Source organism: Pavona decussata, unplaced genomic scaffold, assembly GCF_977016875.1.
Source record: "Pavona decussata unplaced genomic scaffold, jaPavDecu1.1 SCAFFOLD_6, whole genome shotgun sequence".
Lineage (NCBI taxonomy): Eukaryota > Metazoa > Cnidaria > Anthozoa > Scleractinia > Agariciidae > Pavona > Pavona decussata.
In genome coordinates this window covers 6392501-6409585 of record NW_028145430.1, presented here as the reverse complement: position 1 = coordinate 6409585, position 17085 = coordinate 6392501, and the positions used below count along the sequence as shown (strand labels likewise).

Genomic DNA, 17085 nt, shown 5'->3' with positions numbered 1-17085 from the left:
GCCGTTTTTATTATAAGTGAAATATCAAGCTTACAGTATCTTTGATCTCAAAACAAACGCGGTTCAAATTTCATTAGTCAAAGAAAATTTGCATGAATTTGCGAGGCAATCACAGACAGCTACCTAGCTGATCTGCTATTTCGTTTAGAAGGTCAAGAATGTCAAGTTGTCACTACGGATTAAATAAAACCGCATTGAATATAGGTCAAATGGAGGCACAGCATCTTCGGTTGTGTTTTAAAAGCGGGAAATATATTTTATTGTTTTGAAAGAGACAGTTTCCAAATCGTTATCTATATTAATATAAATGTTCACATACGGAGTCGTAAGAAATAAACATTGCTTACCTGTTGCGAGAATTCCATTGTAGTCACTGGGCTTAAGACAAATTGCTGAAACCTTTGTCGATTTTAGCGAGAAAAGAAGAACCTTTGCCGATTTTAGCGGGAAAAGCAGAACCTTTGCCGATTTTAGCGGGAAAGGGCGCTAAGCACGTGCAGCAAGGCAGAAATACAACCAACACAAAGTTGATCATTACTTTAATTTCTTTATTCAAGGTAAAGACATCACATTACAAATATGAAATATCATACTGCGTTCTCTGGCGTGTTGTTTTTTAAAGTCTCTTGAAAATGCTGATACGTTGCAAACTGGTACATGAAATCGAACATCAAGCACGTCCAGTCGATAGCACGCAAGATAGCTTCCCATTCTCGCCACAAAAAAGTTATCAAATCGACGAAAACCCAAGCAAACGATGAACTGCACGAATGTCAACATAGGCAACAAACAGCCCATAATTTTGCTATTCCATATTTGGAAGTCAAATCTCAGACCCAGTCTTCAACTGCCATCCGGACTCGGAAACGATGGCTTCGTTCGTTTCGACAAAGCTTCACAGTTGAACACGTTAGGTTTACATAATTTACGGTTTACTTGTGGAAATTTTATACTGCCTAATCGCATCATCGCTAACCATATCAACAGTTCCACTGTTTAAAGTCCTACTCCAGCTAAAGGAATATAATGTACAAGGAGGTTAAGTCTAATGCCGTGTGTTAAGTCAGGCGCCCGCGCGGGCTCCTTGTACCGAAATTTGGTCGCCCATGCTCTTACCTTGGGCGCCTCTGGCGACCGGGCGCCCGTTAGGCAGCAGCCTTGGTGGTCCATATTATGATGTGAAGAAGAGCTGCAGAATGAAGAACGAGAGTTGGAATTTTACATGGTTTGCAGTATAATAAGTAGTAACATATATATAATTATTGTAAATTATTTTTTTCAAATCAGTGATATTACTGCTTGGATTAATTTCACCTGACCCAACTGGTCTAATCTGGCCATCACTTGGCAACTGACTGACGTAACACCGATAACACCGACCGACATAGCTTGGTTCGTTTGTGTATTGATCACAAGTCATGACCAAGTGAATCCAATTGGGCTGCTGACCTGAATAAGTCGGTGATAGTGTTTTGAGACAAAAAAACCATGTCTTTTGGCCATCGCCGAGCGAAAAAACTCGGTGGGTTATATAATTCGTGACTGCAAATCACAGTCATATGGCAGAATTTTACATGGTTTGCAGTATAATAAGTAGTTACAGATATATAATTAGTGCAAATTATTTCTTCCAAATCAGCGATATTACTGCTTGGATTAATTTTGCTTGACCGAGCTGGTCTAATCTGGCCATCACTTGGCAACTGACCGAAGTAACACAGACCAACATAGCTTGAATCCTTTGTGTTTTGATCAGAAGTCATGACCACATGGCTCCAATAGGGCCGCTGACCCGAATAAGTTGGTGATAGTGTTTTGAGGCAAAAAATCATGTCTTTTGGTCATTGCCGAGCCAAAAAAACCCTTGGTGGGTTATATAATTTGTGACTGCAAATCACAATCATATGCCTCAATGGTTGCTGGGTGAAACAACTGATCAGGTTGTGACGCATCTTCAGAGAGCAGGTTAGCACACATCAAGACACAGCAATGTTGAACTGTGCAGCCGTACACACTTTCCTCATGCTTTGATCGAACTGTGCGGCCATACACCCCTTCCTCATGATTTGATAGATACAACCTAAAATATTTTTAAACAACATTACACTCCTCTTATTCGAAAGCAATATTCAATGTTACTTACTGACTGAAGAAATCCACACACACCGCAACGAAGGCAAAAGCGGCCGGAATGGCCCCTTATGGTTTCAAGTCATAATTAAATCATTGCTTGCTACCGTTTTATAGACAGATTGACGCATTTAACATATCGGCCAGCAAGAGAACACTGTAGATTTTTAATTTCATCCACTGATAACTTGGTTGAATCACACAACACCCTGAAGCTCCTGATGCACCACATTCCGCAACGACTGAAATCTCCTTTACTTTCCAGAAAATAAACATCGACACTCGGGAACGCCAGTTGCTTACATATAAAAAATATTAGCTGCAAAGTTAATTAATTTTACTACGTACCAATACCATTTAAGAGAACGACAACTTACACTTTGTCACGTTGGCGATCCATCGACAGACATAGGCGAGATACAGCAACAGTCCCAGCCTCGACCAACATGTAGGGCACGCGCAGTAGACCCCTCTGCCATTTGAGACTTGCGAAAAAAAATCCTATTTTATACCTTGGGTTCCGCTCAAGTAATAAAAACGTATTCACATAACTTAAAAGTATTGTCTAAATTATTCCGTAATGAAACTGTTCGATACAAAAAGGTCCTTTGTCCTGTAGCACACTTAAAACACGGTATGTCTAGAAGGGGAACTTCTCAATTCAGGCAACCACTTACCTCTACTCGCTTTAAGAAAATTGAGGAATGATGAGGGGGCATTAGACCAGTTATGCGTTTGAATGCAAGTGCGGCATCATGATAGCATAGTTGCGATGTGACTAGAAGCCAGGGTAAAAATTTTAATATGTGGGTCACATGTGAAGTTTTTATACAGCTTGAAGAGTGAGTAGATTTGAAGTTGCTGTATTCGACCAAATGGATGAATAATAGAACAGTTTCTGAATGTGAGCGTGTTCATTATTTTAAGATTTCAACGAGGCTAGTTGGTTTTGTACGGACAAAAGTATGTGTAAACGATTTTTAAACTTGTACATGTACTTCTAAAAGAATGATTGTTCTGGAAAGTGGATCAAACATTAATTTTCACCCAAGGTTGAAGCAATACGTTGCTATGTTCTAGGCTTTGTGGTGGTTCTAATCTTGTTAATTTTTGCCCAATGACTTGTGCAATACTTCTTTAATAATGTTTCTTTGGGAGTTGTATTTGAACTTGATATCCTTTAGACCCATGAAGCATCTTCTATTTTGTCTACGGTGCTGCTTATACTTGCTGTTGTATCGTTCAACAGGTCTTCGATTTCTTTTGTGAATGCGGTGAGCCACAATTTTGATTTATCATGTTGACATAGAGCTTCATAGAGCCTTCGCACTTACAGTTGATTATCCTTTTTCGTACTTTATAGTTTTGGCATGTTTTTTGCAGTGTTGGCAGGCACTAAATGTGACAAAATTAGCAACATACTTTATTTCTCTGTCTGGATTTGTCGACATTGGTGGGCCCACTAACTTTTCAAGGTTGGTGGTTTCTTCCTTCTGACTTTCTGGTTTGGCGCCATTTCCTTCAATTCTTGTAGAGATACTTCAGAAGCTTCCTGTGATGTCAAGTCAGAAGGGTCTAGTTTCACTTGCTCTACATAGGAGAATTGCACATCAGAGTTTACACATTGTGACAAAGGATTGCTGGTTGAAAACCCATTTGTTGTCTTTGTTGTCTGGTATGAGAAGGGCTTTACCAAGATGGGAGACTTTGTTTCTTGGAAGTGCTTTATCTTTGGATGTTTTTTGTCAAATCCAACTACTCTCTGTACTTTTGTTGGCGAGACTTGTAGGTGAAAGTCAAACCATTCACGTTAGAATTTTGCAGCTCTTTTCACAGGAGATACCTTCTGAAAATACCTGTAATTGTTTACTATAAGAAGAAATAATAAAATGTTCAGGTTATAAGATCACCAATGTGCTAATAATAACAGCGATAATAACAGTTTAATTATCATTATAAGTGTAAGTACTGTAAGTCAAAATGTCGGAAGTTCAACAAAATGTTGCCCTATTAAAACTTCCCCAGAATGCTGTTGACACAAACTAGAGGAAAGTGCTCTGCTATGTGGAAGTATTCCCTCAGAAATATAATTTTCAAATAGGCTGTGACCCAAAGTTTTTCATAATTTTAACCATACTTAAGGTAAATATGACACTAAATTCAGCATTTGCAGACATTGTAGTAAATGAGTTACATTGCTGTCTCAAATAAACCGAAATAGACCGAAACAAGTTCCCTGAATAAGAGTCATATCTGTCTCCACGTTATAACTTTGTAAAAGCACACATGCTTCAAATAAGGTTTGGAGAAAACTGTTTATGTTCAAAATATTGTAACGAATCTTTAAAAATGTAAAAGCAAGTTAAAGGAAAGAGTCTTGCGCACAAGAAAAATTGCCTGGGTGCATTAAGCAAATAATTCATAAAATTCCTGTGATTGTTATTTATCTCCTGTGACTGGTGGCTGGGAGAGATGGCTTTGTTTGTTCAAGAAAAGAGTCTACTGCACAACAATACTTTCCCTAGTGTGTTAAGCAGTAATTCATAAAATACCTTCAATTGTTGTTTATCTCCTGTGATTGGTGGCTGAGAGAGGTGGCTTTGTTTAAGAAAAGAGTCTATGGCACAAGAAAACTTTCCTTGGTGTGTTAAGCAATAATTCATAAACTACCTTCAATTGTTGTTTGTCTCCTGTGACCTGTGGCTGGTAGAGGTGGCTTTTTTTTTGTTGAAGGCAAGAGTCTATGGCACAAGAAAATTTGCCTGGGTGCATTAAGCAGTAATTCATAAAATCCTTCAATTTTTATTTCTGTCCTGTGAGTGGAGGGTGGGAGAGGTGGCTTTGTTTTTCTCAAGGTTACTGGCTATATTTCCATTTATAATATGTGCTTCTCTATTTGTTATAATGTAAGGATTAAAGCTTCCATGTGAAGCATGGGGAATTCTCCTTTGTGTACACTAATGGTCAAATTGAAAAGATTATAAACTTGAGCATCGGCTGGAAAACAACTTTCACCCACACTACTCACATTGTTATTATTTAGTAAAAGTAAGAATATTACGTACAATGAACACAGCATAATGATTGATAAATGTGAATTGAACTGTGATAACACCCCAGCACATGGTAGTAAGTGCAGAGTACTTTGACTCGATTTGATAAGTGTTATTGTCCATCAGTTTTCCTGAATATTCCTATTATATCAAATGTTCTATAAAGGCACACTGGCTGGATTGAACTTTCAGTTCAATATCGGAATAAGTGGTTCGTGCCGGTTCAATACTCAGTCACCACTGTCTTTTAATACTCTGGCTCTGAGACACTTTGAAATAATATTGTTCACAGTTCAATTAACACAACTGAACAAACAAATTCACCTCAAACAAAAGGCTTGCATAATTCAAATTATTTACGCGCTCTTCAGCCTCAGCTATCTTTTCCATCTTAAGAAGTGGGCAATTGATGCAAACGTTCACAGAAGAACCATGGATGGCTCTGAGAATTGTTTTGTACATGTGTGCATGTTAATCCCATTCTTACTGTGGTAGTTGTTATCATCACTGCATATCCGTTCGTGGCAGAGAAGTTGACTACAAGGAATAGAGTTTTTACATTGGACAGGGTGTGAAAATGAGTATGTAGGATACAAGTGAGAGTCGGTTTCCTTGTTGTGGATGGTTGTTGCTAGTCCTTGAGAAGTTGAGTTCAGATAGAGATCAAGAAATGGCAGTTGACTGTTGGAGTTCCCCAAAGTAAACTTGAGGCAAGGGTGGAAGTTGCTAATAAAGTTGGCAGAAGTTGTCAACTTCGTTCTTGCTAAAGGAAGCTGCTCCTGCAGTGTTGTTGATGTAACCAACAAACAGGCAAGCGTTGTCTGGTACATGTTGTTATTGTCGTAGCCTTGACATAGCTAGGTAAACCAAATACCAAAGGATAAGTAGGACAGTTGCATGCTGAAGCAATAGGTCTCCTTGGGTTCCCAGGCTTTGTGTTGTTGGGAAAAAGTAAAACTAACAGGTGCAAAGGTGATTCATTATTAGGGTTGAGGCTGCGGCAACCTTTATTTCCTTAAAATTTTTAAACAATATTTGTTTGCTTTTTTATTTCCTGTCCATCCTAAATTACATCAAATGCAATATTGAATACAGTCTTCCTGCATTCTCTCTAGCATTCCATCACTCATATCTGTCAGTTCCTGGGGCAATCATCAACTGAAAAAACTGTCAAAAAAATTAAAGACAGAGTAGAAACCAGGGTTGCGTGTGAAATCAAACACAGAAAGAAGCGTTGAGTGACTGGACTTTAAGCTAAGCAAATGAATTCCTCAAACCAATCACATGAACATTTCCCAAGAGAAGAGTAATTAGAAGCCCTTTTAATCAAATTTGGGCTATTGATTTATTTGATGTCAATAATTTAGTTAAAAGGGAATGAAATATTTGCTTACGATAATTAGATTGCATGATGTACATGGTGGAACATTTGAAAAAGTTTTCAACCACATTTAAACCAAGTGGTTGTAAAGTGAAGAAAATGCAGCATTGTTGAAAGATGGAATAATTATAATAATAAAAATAATAAATTCTTTAATGATCTTCAAAAGATAAAAATAACAAAAATAGATTGAAATATGTAAAACAAAATCAAACCATGTAAAACAAAAATATTTAATGTTTCCCCAAATAATCATACATTGAGTCTATCATGGGAAGCCCGATAAGTTGGCTGGTTATAACAAGACAAGACAATCCAGTATATAGATGAAACCAGAAGAAGCTAGTTAAAAAGGAAATGAAAATGTTCATTATGGCCTGCACGGTAATGAAAGATTAACAGGTGCAATCCGGAAATTTAATGTACATGTAGGAATTAAAATACTGGTACAAATATTTAAATAAACAAGAAAAATGATGCTATTTAGCAATTCTCCTGCTGTTGCATTTCGTAGTTTGACCACCCCCCCCTGGTTTTGACCCTCACTGATCCTGATGTCATGCAAAATAAATGCAGAATTTGAAGCTCAAGAAAATATATTTCGCGTCATTTCTGGGGACTCATATCGATTGCTTGTATTGTTTACCGTCTAAAAAACGTTGTTAAAGGGAAATATCCCAACTTAACATAAAACTTAATTTTTTTATAGAATTTTTGCAATTGCCTTGCGATCGCGAAAATGTCTTAAGCCAAATGTAAGGCGATTTCGAAACTGTTTAGAAAACTGAGGTGCAGCGTTCTTTTCCGAAAATTTTAAGATATTTTTTAAGCCAAACATCTCTTCTCCCAAAATCAGCAAACTCTAACTTGAGCCGTTAAAATGAGTTTGCATGAGCCACGCTCGAAGTCAAAGATAATTCGGTATTTTTGCTAATAAAGTTCCCCAGCGGGTTTTTCTTTATTTCATCTTCGTCTTCTTTTTGGTTGTTTCTTTTTTGTTTTTGGATAAGCTCGATGAAACTACCCAAACTCTCAGAGGTAGAACTTCTCTGAAAGATTTAGTTGAGTGATGCTTTGGGCAGGAATAACATCAAATTGGTGTTAGCTCACACTTGATTTGGGTAAGCGTGACATGTCACGGTAATTGACAATTGTCAAACGTGATCATAAACAGAACACATTTCTGGCTTCGTTTTACATTGGCATTTTAAACTTGGTAACAACAAGCTTTTCCATGATACTAGATTAAGTCTTGGAGTCAGTCTGTTGTTGATAATTGTTAAATAAAATAAAAAAAGAGCATCAAATACCTGTGAAACTTGCCACGGCAAGAGAAGCTTGATTACTGAACCTCCGGTATGTTTGTTATATAACAGACACTTGAAAGAGCAACAAGTCTTTTTTTGTAATGGGCTGGGTTCCGCCATGGATCTGAAGTGCTCTTTCTGGTCTGTGGATTCGCCTTGTGGCGCTGAAGGTGTTGGTTTGAGGATTTGTCCCTTGCTATCCTGTAGACAAGATATTGAATCGCATCTCGTCACTCTTGGTTTGGGAAGCAAGCATGGCGCGACGGGTTCAAAGATCCCTGAGGCCGATTTGATTCTCAATAGAGCAGGTAAATTAGATGTCCCTGAAGATGAGAAGAGAGGAATGACTGTTTGCCCCAGACATCGCAAGAACCTTACAACAGACTGGACTGGCTGAAAACAGACTATGTGTTGCCACCCAAGTCATAAGGGACAATGAAAGGGTAAAACACAAACCAGACGATTAACTGCCAAGATTTCTCAATGCATTTTTGAGCTGCATAACGCTGTTGTTCCCATCGGTTCAGGTTCATTTTATGGGAACTGACTGACCGCATACTAGACTCGTTTAAAAATATAAACAACATATTATTTACGGCCGTTTTTTGTTTTTGTTTTCATTTCGGACAGACATTAAATGGTGAAAGTTTGAAGGAAATCGGCCGACCTCCATCTTTCACCTCTGCCTGGTTTTCTCAGACAATGACTCTTAAGTCTTCAAAAAAACTGATAAAAAGATGCTCTATGTGATGCTTAGGTCTTCTATATCAAGGAGGATTGCTGTGATGTTGTCTTTGGTAAAGGTCATTGTGTAGGTCCTTTTTATGGCCTGAAATATTTTCACCAGCTCTTTATGAAAAGTTTAGTAGGACTTAACTTTTGCGGTCATGACTCCAACAAACAACTTGGCATACCAGTGTTTTTGGGTGCTTGTGAGTTTGATTCCCATATATCCATAATTTGGCAGTTTCTTCATTTTTTTTTTTTACAGGAACTACACAAGAAGTAATGGGAAAGTATTTTTATTCCAAGGAGATTGGTGTTTACGTCTTTGGTACTTGTATCTTATATTGTTGGCTAAATGTTAGCTAACCATTCTGTTAAATCAGGTCCTTGCTCAACTTTGATTCCCTCCTTTGCAGTGTTAACGTAAATATCACTGGTTTAATTGTTCTTTTTTAGCCTGAAACTAACTCGTGAAGGTGTACGTTTTGTTTAGCTCCACAACACTTTTTAACCACCCTTACCAAAGAATTGTGGTTATCGATCCAGTTGGATCCACAACGTTTGCAGATTTCTTGGGCATACCTTTATCCATCTTGACATATTTTGTACCAGAGATATTTTTGACAGTGGGTCTTAGGTTAACCAACTGTTGTGGCGCCATTGTTTTTAGCGTTTTGGTGGTTACCAGATGAGTTTGAGAGGCATCTGTAGGATGGTTCCTAGTGGTTTATAATGCTTGTACTGTTCTTGATTAGAATGTTCCTGATATGTTTGTTGAATTCAAGTTTCTTCAGTTTTATTAAACTTTAATTCTCCATTGTTTCTGTGAGTGGAGCTCTTTTCTCAAGAGAGATTGCTTTAACCATCTCATGCTCTGAAGTTTGCAATTGGTATCTAAAATAATCAAATCAAGGCAAGTGTTGATAAACCCTTGCTAAGATTCAGTACGCTCCACTTTTACTGATTTCCTCTTTAAGTCTAAACACTTTTGGTAAACGGACTGCCTTGTATGTCCCCATTCCTTGAGAAACTGGTTTTCTCCAAATTTTTCTTTAATTGCTCCTGTACATAAAATATAAGGGAAAAGTTATTGGGAACAGGGGTCTATCTGGAGTGGAGATTTTACAGTTATTACTCAAGACACATGCACTTTGTCCTTAATAATCTTAAAAGAGGGTACTTTACCAGGGTTTTCAACTGTTTTCTAAAGTAGCGGACATACTTGTAAAAGCACCGGACGTGAATGTTTTCTTGTTGCGGTAAGGCGCTTTGCCAGCGCCGAAGGCGTAAGTACCTAGGGGGTCTGGGGGCATGCTCCCCCAGGAAATTTTTAAAATAGAATACTCAGAAACGCCATTTCAAGTGTTTCTGGAACCAAGGAAACAGTTTCCTAGGCAATGCTGGCGCTCACTAAAATTCTCTTTAAAAAGTAAATTACTGAATGAAAATGGTCAGTTGGTAGGGGGAGGGGGAGGGAGAATGGCAACAACAGAATTTTCATTGGCTTATCATTGCGAATTTATTTGATTTTTAAACATGTTTGGCAACTTGGGTTGTAGTCCATTCATCAAGAGTGTAGTCTATTCATCAAGATCCGAGCCAAAAGCTGAATCATCATTGTCTGTGAAACGAAATAGTCACTTTAATTCCGTTTAAATGAAGAGGGGAAACCAATAAAATATCCCGCCGCTCAATAAGCAAAGAAAAAGGAGTTGTATGGCCGTTTTGAAGAATGTAATTGATTTTTCTGTTATCCTCTAGTCAGTATGTTCATGAGATACCTTAGTAAGAAAAATATAATACAGTAGTAAAAAAAAATCGCCAATATTGATCTCAAAGTACCGGACGTGGAATGGCAAACGACCGGACGAAACGTCCAGCCTCCGGCCTCAAATGAAAACCCTGCTTTACAGTTATTAATCAGGAAATTCACCTCTTACGATTAATAATCGTGCATGTTACAGTTAATAATCGTACTATCCACGATTATTAACTAAATTTGACAGATTCTACAGTTAATAATCGCAAAGTACGCGATTATTAATTGCGTTTAACAGGACATACAGTTAATAGTCGTAAATTGTGTTTTCTTGGTCAAAACAGCTATCATGGGGCGATTTGCCTTGACGGCCGGCCATTACGAAAATTATTACGAAGTCAACCACTGCTCTTCACTGCGCTTGCTTTGAAATAAATCTTACCCAAATGAATTCCTTATGGGACTATACTTCCCTCGAGTTTTACTTTTAGTTTGCCCGTGAGTTCGCGAATGATATTTTGCTCATTTTCACTCTTCGTCAAACAACAACGCGAGCAACGCGAGCGGAATTCGTCACGTACAGCAGTGCGATTTATCTGAAATGTTTGCGAAACTTTTCAAACAAAACGAAGATCTTTTCAAGTCTTTTATTTTTAAATAAGCAAAAGAAAAATTTGTATAATGGCTTCACAAATTCAATCGATTTGGCGTTTGTGTTTTATTCGCGTTTCAAAGCTTATAACACACCGTGAAATCAACAAGTGGTCGAAAGCTTCCGCGGCTGTCAAACTCACATAATTATATTTTCGCTAATTTACACTGTTTCCCGTATAAGTTTTGGGAACACATGCTTTCAAATAAAGAAAAAAAAAAGGAAAATGTTAGGTAGGTTGCTTTGACCTGATATTATTTCTGCTTCTGAGAATTTCTACGGAATTAAACTAAAAAATTGATCACAAATTGGGAAAGAGAAAGCCAGACGGAAACAATTGAAAACGCTATCTCTAAGTTCACTCACCAGCGGTGTGTGACAAATTAAAACAATAAACCGGTCGTAAAAACTACTCATAAACTGAAGGCTGAGCTTAGATTTTGAATTAAGTAATATATTTAATATATGATACAGTTTTCGCCCTGTTTACCTGTGCAGGATACGATTAACAACTGTATCTGGGTCGAAGCGTTTCTAATTATGCATGCAAAGTCGACTACTTTGACAAAACAGAATTCTGTATCAGTTACAGGTCTGATGCGAATCGAAGCGCCGCCAAAGCACGACCACAAAACTTCGAAGACGAGATGTTTTCATGCGACGGGAATCCAGCGAAATTCAATGGTTCGCTAATTCGTCGAATCCGAAGCAGGATTTATCGGTGTGGTCTCTACAAGCTAAGTACACCTTCCATTCGGTACGCAAATCTTACAATGTAGATCTGTCCAGTCAAAACAATCGTGGCTTTTCAACACTCATGCAGTTTTTACAACATCATTTAAAAATGTACTTTCTACGACACCGACTAGTAAAAATGCTTATAACGCCCCTTTTGTCAACCAGGAAGATTATGCAAATTACTGTAAAATTCAGACAGAACGGTCACAATTCTGGTGTCACCGTCACGCAATACTGTAAACAGAGGGTTTTGCCGATCAGCTGAAATGTACCAGAAAGCCACCTACAACACTAGGAAAGTTTTATTAAAAATGTTTTGTTTAATATTCCTTTCAGGAAAACCATGTTTGAGACTTGTTTAAAATGCGGTTCTGCCAATGCGAAAACTTGGACATGTTTTGCGGTTTTTATTTATTCCATCACTAGAACGGCCTTTTTTAATAACCCTGTAAACTAGATAAAAAAACATATTAAACAGCAAGATTATATCCAGATGGCTGAAATTATTTTTATTTAGCCAGAAATACAATTTTTACAAGCAGTCATTCATAAATTTGACGACCAATTCTGTAAGTTTAAGTACTTTGCGCGGGAAAAAAAACCCAGTGAATCAGAAATCAAATAATCGATTGACAATGCTGTGTAGGATACAGTAGAGATATTATACTATTTAATACGTTCTTTTATCCCTTGAAATTTTAGATAATACATTCACTGAATTTGAACTCACCTTTTATTCCGGTGTTTACTTGTTCAGCGATAGAAGCCGACGCAAGGACGGAAGGACAGGCCTCAGCGTTGTTGTGATACCTGTAATCCGCCTTTGATATTTAGCAATGCAAAATCTGTTCCTTGTGTAATTCAGCAGGTATTTAGATGGGCACACGGAGATTTTCCAAAGAGAAAGTCAGCGTCTCCGAACGTAGTCAGTAAATAAAAGCATGTAATTTTCATGTGTTCTCACAGAAGCGACACCGGTGACCAATTCTGTAAATGTTCCTGGATCGTACTGTATTTTTTTTAAGATGACGTTTATGCTTATTTTACGGCGCAAAAATGTTCTAACTCATAGCTTAACTGCATGTGATCAGTACAAAGAATTTCTTCAACGGTCATTGAGCTTTGAGAACGCGTCGGCACATGGCGCATTCCATTTGACCAATAACAGGAATAGCTGTCAAATTGTGTCCAATCCAATCACAGAGCCGGTTGTCATTTATGAGGACAAGTTCAACCTACAGAAAAACCCACTCAAACTGTGATTACTACCTTGCCTCCCTCCTATTGTTGACTGAGAGATCTCCAAGGGGAATTTTTACTGGCACAAGTTGTTATTTACACGGTTGCCTTTGACCTGGATTAAGCGGCTATTTGCATGAGAATGTTCTCCATCTAAATTCAAAGTTACATCACGGTAGCCTGTCTCAGAGTTTTGGTTGACAACTACCTGCCCTTTCCTGTAAGTGAACCTCCCAAGACCAGGCCCATGGTTCAAAGCTGAAAGGTTCCCCCCACTGGTGTGCTTCAGAACACTAAAAACAGATTCTAAAGCACTCCCATTTATTCTCAATGGGCTTATAAAGTACTTCCCATCTGGAGACACATTTTCACATTCGTGAAAAACCATTCACAGAATACAAGAAAGCCATAGACAACAATTTGCAGGAGGTCCCATGTCTGAAAAAAAGTGGCATGTTGTTAGTGCATTGAAAGTTACAATACAATTGAGCAGTTCAATTCACATGCAAGTCCTCAAGTGGATGCTCACTGAGCATAACTATACTATAATTTTCAAGACGTGTCTGCTGACAGCAAACAATACATCACAGTCTCTTACCAGTAAAGCACCACAAACACATACACATGTGCACATATTATATGAATTATGTTAGCTGGAACAGTGCAAAGAAAGATTGAGTGACACTGACCTGCCAAGTAAGAAATCTCTTCTGCCTTGCCTTCTTTGAGTTATCAGGATACACTGTTGAATAGATATACAAATATACAAACTATTTAATACAAGCAAAAAAGTAGAGGAAAATTACTGTAAGTACACAATAATTGAAGGTCTGAGAGCATAACCAACTTATGTCGAATTTTAGCGCGGCTTTCGATTTTGCACGGATTTGTCCGAATTTTGGCTCTCACTGGTTTGGAAAACATTTCGCGGTTTTACAATCGTGGACAAAACTCCTTGAGAAAACCAAACACGAACAGAACAAAAACCACTTCCTAACTTCTCCCTCCCACCCCCTCCCCCTATGCAATGACAACCGAACACAGACACCCAAAAAACCACTCACTTACTGTTTCTCCCTTCATAATTCTACCACAGTTACTTCTCCCTCCCCCCCCCCCCCTTATGCAATGTTGATGTGGGAAGCGATGCTTGCCAGGAAACTGTTCGTGACCCAAAAGACAACATTGAGTCAGGGGGGGGGGGGGGGGAGGAGGGGAATTTGGTAGTTTACTTGTCTACAAGTGAACGCACTTGGAAGGCAAATTTTTTTATAGGTTTTGTCCACGTCAGACTCGTTTTCCAAATTATCGGTAGGCTAAAAGTTTCCACTGTCCACGAGCCGTGTTTAGTCGCACCAGTTGTTGTTGCTATAAGTAACGTTTGAGATGATATCATGGTTTGCTTTTGCGGGTTGTAACAAGCCCAAAATAGATCAAGGCAGTTGGGATAAACAACTTGCGTATCGTACTGGCTAGTTGGTTTCGCTTTTGTTTGGTGAAGTTTGTAAACGCATGACATCTATGGATCTTTTGAAAAGTTATGAAATTGACGAATGCAGTTCACAGGAACTGGTGGAAATGTTGTCCAAAGAATCCCTCCTTGGTAGTGATGACTGTGCCGTGGCGAATTTTTCAATTCGATTATCATATCCCACGGGAGCATCAGAGACAAATCCCACCATATGCAAGGTGTTTTGCAAGCCTTAGTTGTGGTTTGCCAGGCCTGAAATTCAGTATGTAACGATTAACTTGACAATTTCAAGGCAATGATTCAATAAAAGTACGATTAACATAGATTTTCAACGGTTAACACCGACTGGTCGTGAAAAGAATAGATAGTCTTTACCTTTTAATAGAACTGCCGTTAATCGTTGTTCGTTGAAATGGCTACATGTCTTCCTGTTAATCGTGTAGAATGCTAGTATTTTGCGTTATCAAGAGTGATATGTCGACAAATGGGACAAAGCTGGATTTTACGCCAGGAAATGGACACATTTTCTCTTGGAGAATGTAACTGTTTACATTTGGGACATTCCTGTCACGTACGCAGTAGTTTGTAACAGAATCAAATAAAAGCGTGACAGCATTCTTTTCGTTGCTCCCGCGAAAAACACCACTTTCATGTGCCGTGTTTCAAAGACGAGTGTATATTGAATACAAGTATTTCATCCTCAGTGCATTGTCCTTTTGGTCATCCAGTATCTATAATGTTACCAATATATCTTTACAAGATGGTAAAATTTCTCAATGGCATTAATACGAAACACAAAGGGGCGTGAAAAAATGCCGGACAATGGTTTTCAATGGAATTGCAGTTCACATGCAAAAGTTTGGACAAATCCGAGCTACATCGAAAAACGGGCTGAGATTCGACATAAGTCGGTTATGCTCCCAGCCCTTCAATTATAAAATTCATACCCCAACAATAAATTTTAGGGCAATTATACCAAGAATTTTGCTGCCTGTTGAAACTCATTTATTACTTACATGAACAATATTTATTTGTACATATACCACAGAAGTAAATAGTACTTTATGCACCTTCTGATTTATTATGCAACATCTAGGTATAAATACCCATGACTATTCACCTCCATCTCAGTGAACAAATTGTTAATTATTACATCTGGTAGCAGTATTTAGATAATAAATACTATGATCAGAGTTGTCAAATGTGACTGATACTACAAATGCAAAATTGCCACTGTGTTATCCTGAGCTGTAAACACTCAAGGGAGTTTGGCACATTTGAAAGCACTCATGGCATCTGTAACCCTACTAGTGGTAGAAACGTTTGGATTTGTCCATGCAACCCCATTATCACAGCACAACAAGCAACCATTCTGTAAATTATAAATAAACATAAATACCTGTCTCAGAGTGGGTATTGCGCCATCCTTCAAAGAACTCCATGCCTTTTCTAATAGTAGTCAGGACAGGACTCTAAGGACTGTTTATCCTCCGCCGACTCAACAATCCTTCTTCAAAAATGAGGTTGCAGGCATCTAAATATCTTGCTACTTGTTGTGGTGATGGGCCTGTGAGATCCTTGATGGCTGCTATCATAAATCGTTGCTGAAATTATTAAAGGAAGCATTTACCGGTAAGCATAAAATGAACTAATTTTAAACCTGTCGAGTGTATTTTCATATCTACCTGTTTCATGATCAGTGCACACAAGTATAAATCTTTTGCTATTAAATGGGAGCCGCATGTGATTTTAACCTGATTTTTAGACTGCTAGGGAGGGCCTAACTGTAACCTAAACAAGACTAAACTGCATGCAAGGCAGCATAAGGTCGTATAACATAACTATAAGCTATGTGTTCATGCATTTAAGTCCTTAATTTTTGACAACTAAACTTTATTTCCAAGCATTATTTTTGAAACTGCTTGGGTTTGATTTCATGCATGCCGATGTCATGTACCTGCATAATCTTGGCTGGTCACACATCCAGACGAGTCCAGTTGTCTCTGTACACAAAAGCATATTTCAGTCCAGGCACTTTGCGGCTTCTCCCAGTTTCAGCTCTAGTCATTTCTTCTCTGAAAACCTTTTCAATGGTTTCCCATCCAAATGTTGACTCCGCACGGGTGAATGATTTGGAACCATTAGGCCTGGAGCTGTATAATGCTGTTATCATGTTCTTTAGCTAAAAGAACAAAATCAATTATGATAATATATAATCATTATATTATTATTTTGTGCATACTCATGCAGAAACATGTTCACTCGGTTCCCCCTATATTTCTACCTGTCAGTGTCTGTGATGGTCGAATCATATTTACAACACTAACAAATCTAGATTACAAATCATAATGCACAATGTAAATTTTCGTCATTGCAAAGATCAACAAGAAGTGCAGGTATTGGACTGTCAAGCAGTTTCAAAACTGTAAGCTGTTGGATCTGGACAGAATTATAAAGAATTACAACCTGATGACGTGGGCATATCATGACAAATATGGGCATGCCATAGGGATCCTCCGGATTAGGAAAAGAAATATCCAACAAAAATTTATCACGCAAGTTGTCAGCTGCCTCATTTACTGGAAGTTCTTTTCTTTCATAACCAGTAGGGATCTTCAATACTGTGAGG

At 38.2% G+C, this 17085-nt stretch overlaps 1 long non-coding RNA gene and 2 pseudogenes across 5 annotated transcripts in view; 1 reads left to right on the top strand and 2 right to left on the bottom strand.

Annotated features, from left to right (window-relative positions):
- The window catches only part of LOC146489446 (uncharacterized), a 125243-nt gene that overhangs the window by 32738 nt on the left and 75420 nt on the right, over window positions 1-17085 (top strand). The window lies entirely within an intron of this gene.
- On the bottom strand, window positions 13062-16885 carry LOC146489458 (uncharacterized; annotated as a pseudogene).
- LOC146489457 (uncharacterized) overlaps window positions 16800-17085 on the bottom strand; it is a 4454-nt pseudogene continuing 4168 nt past the window's right edge.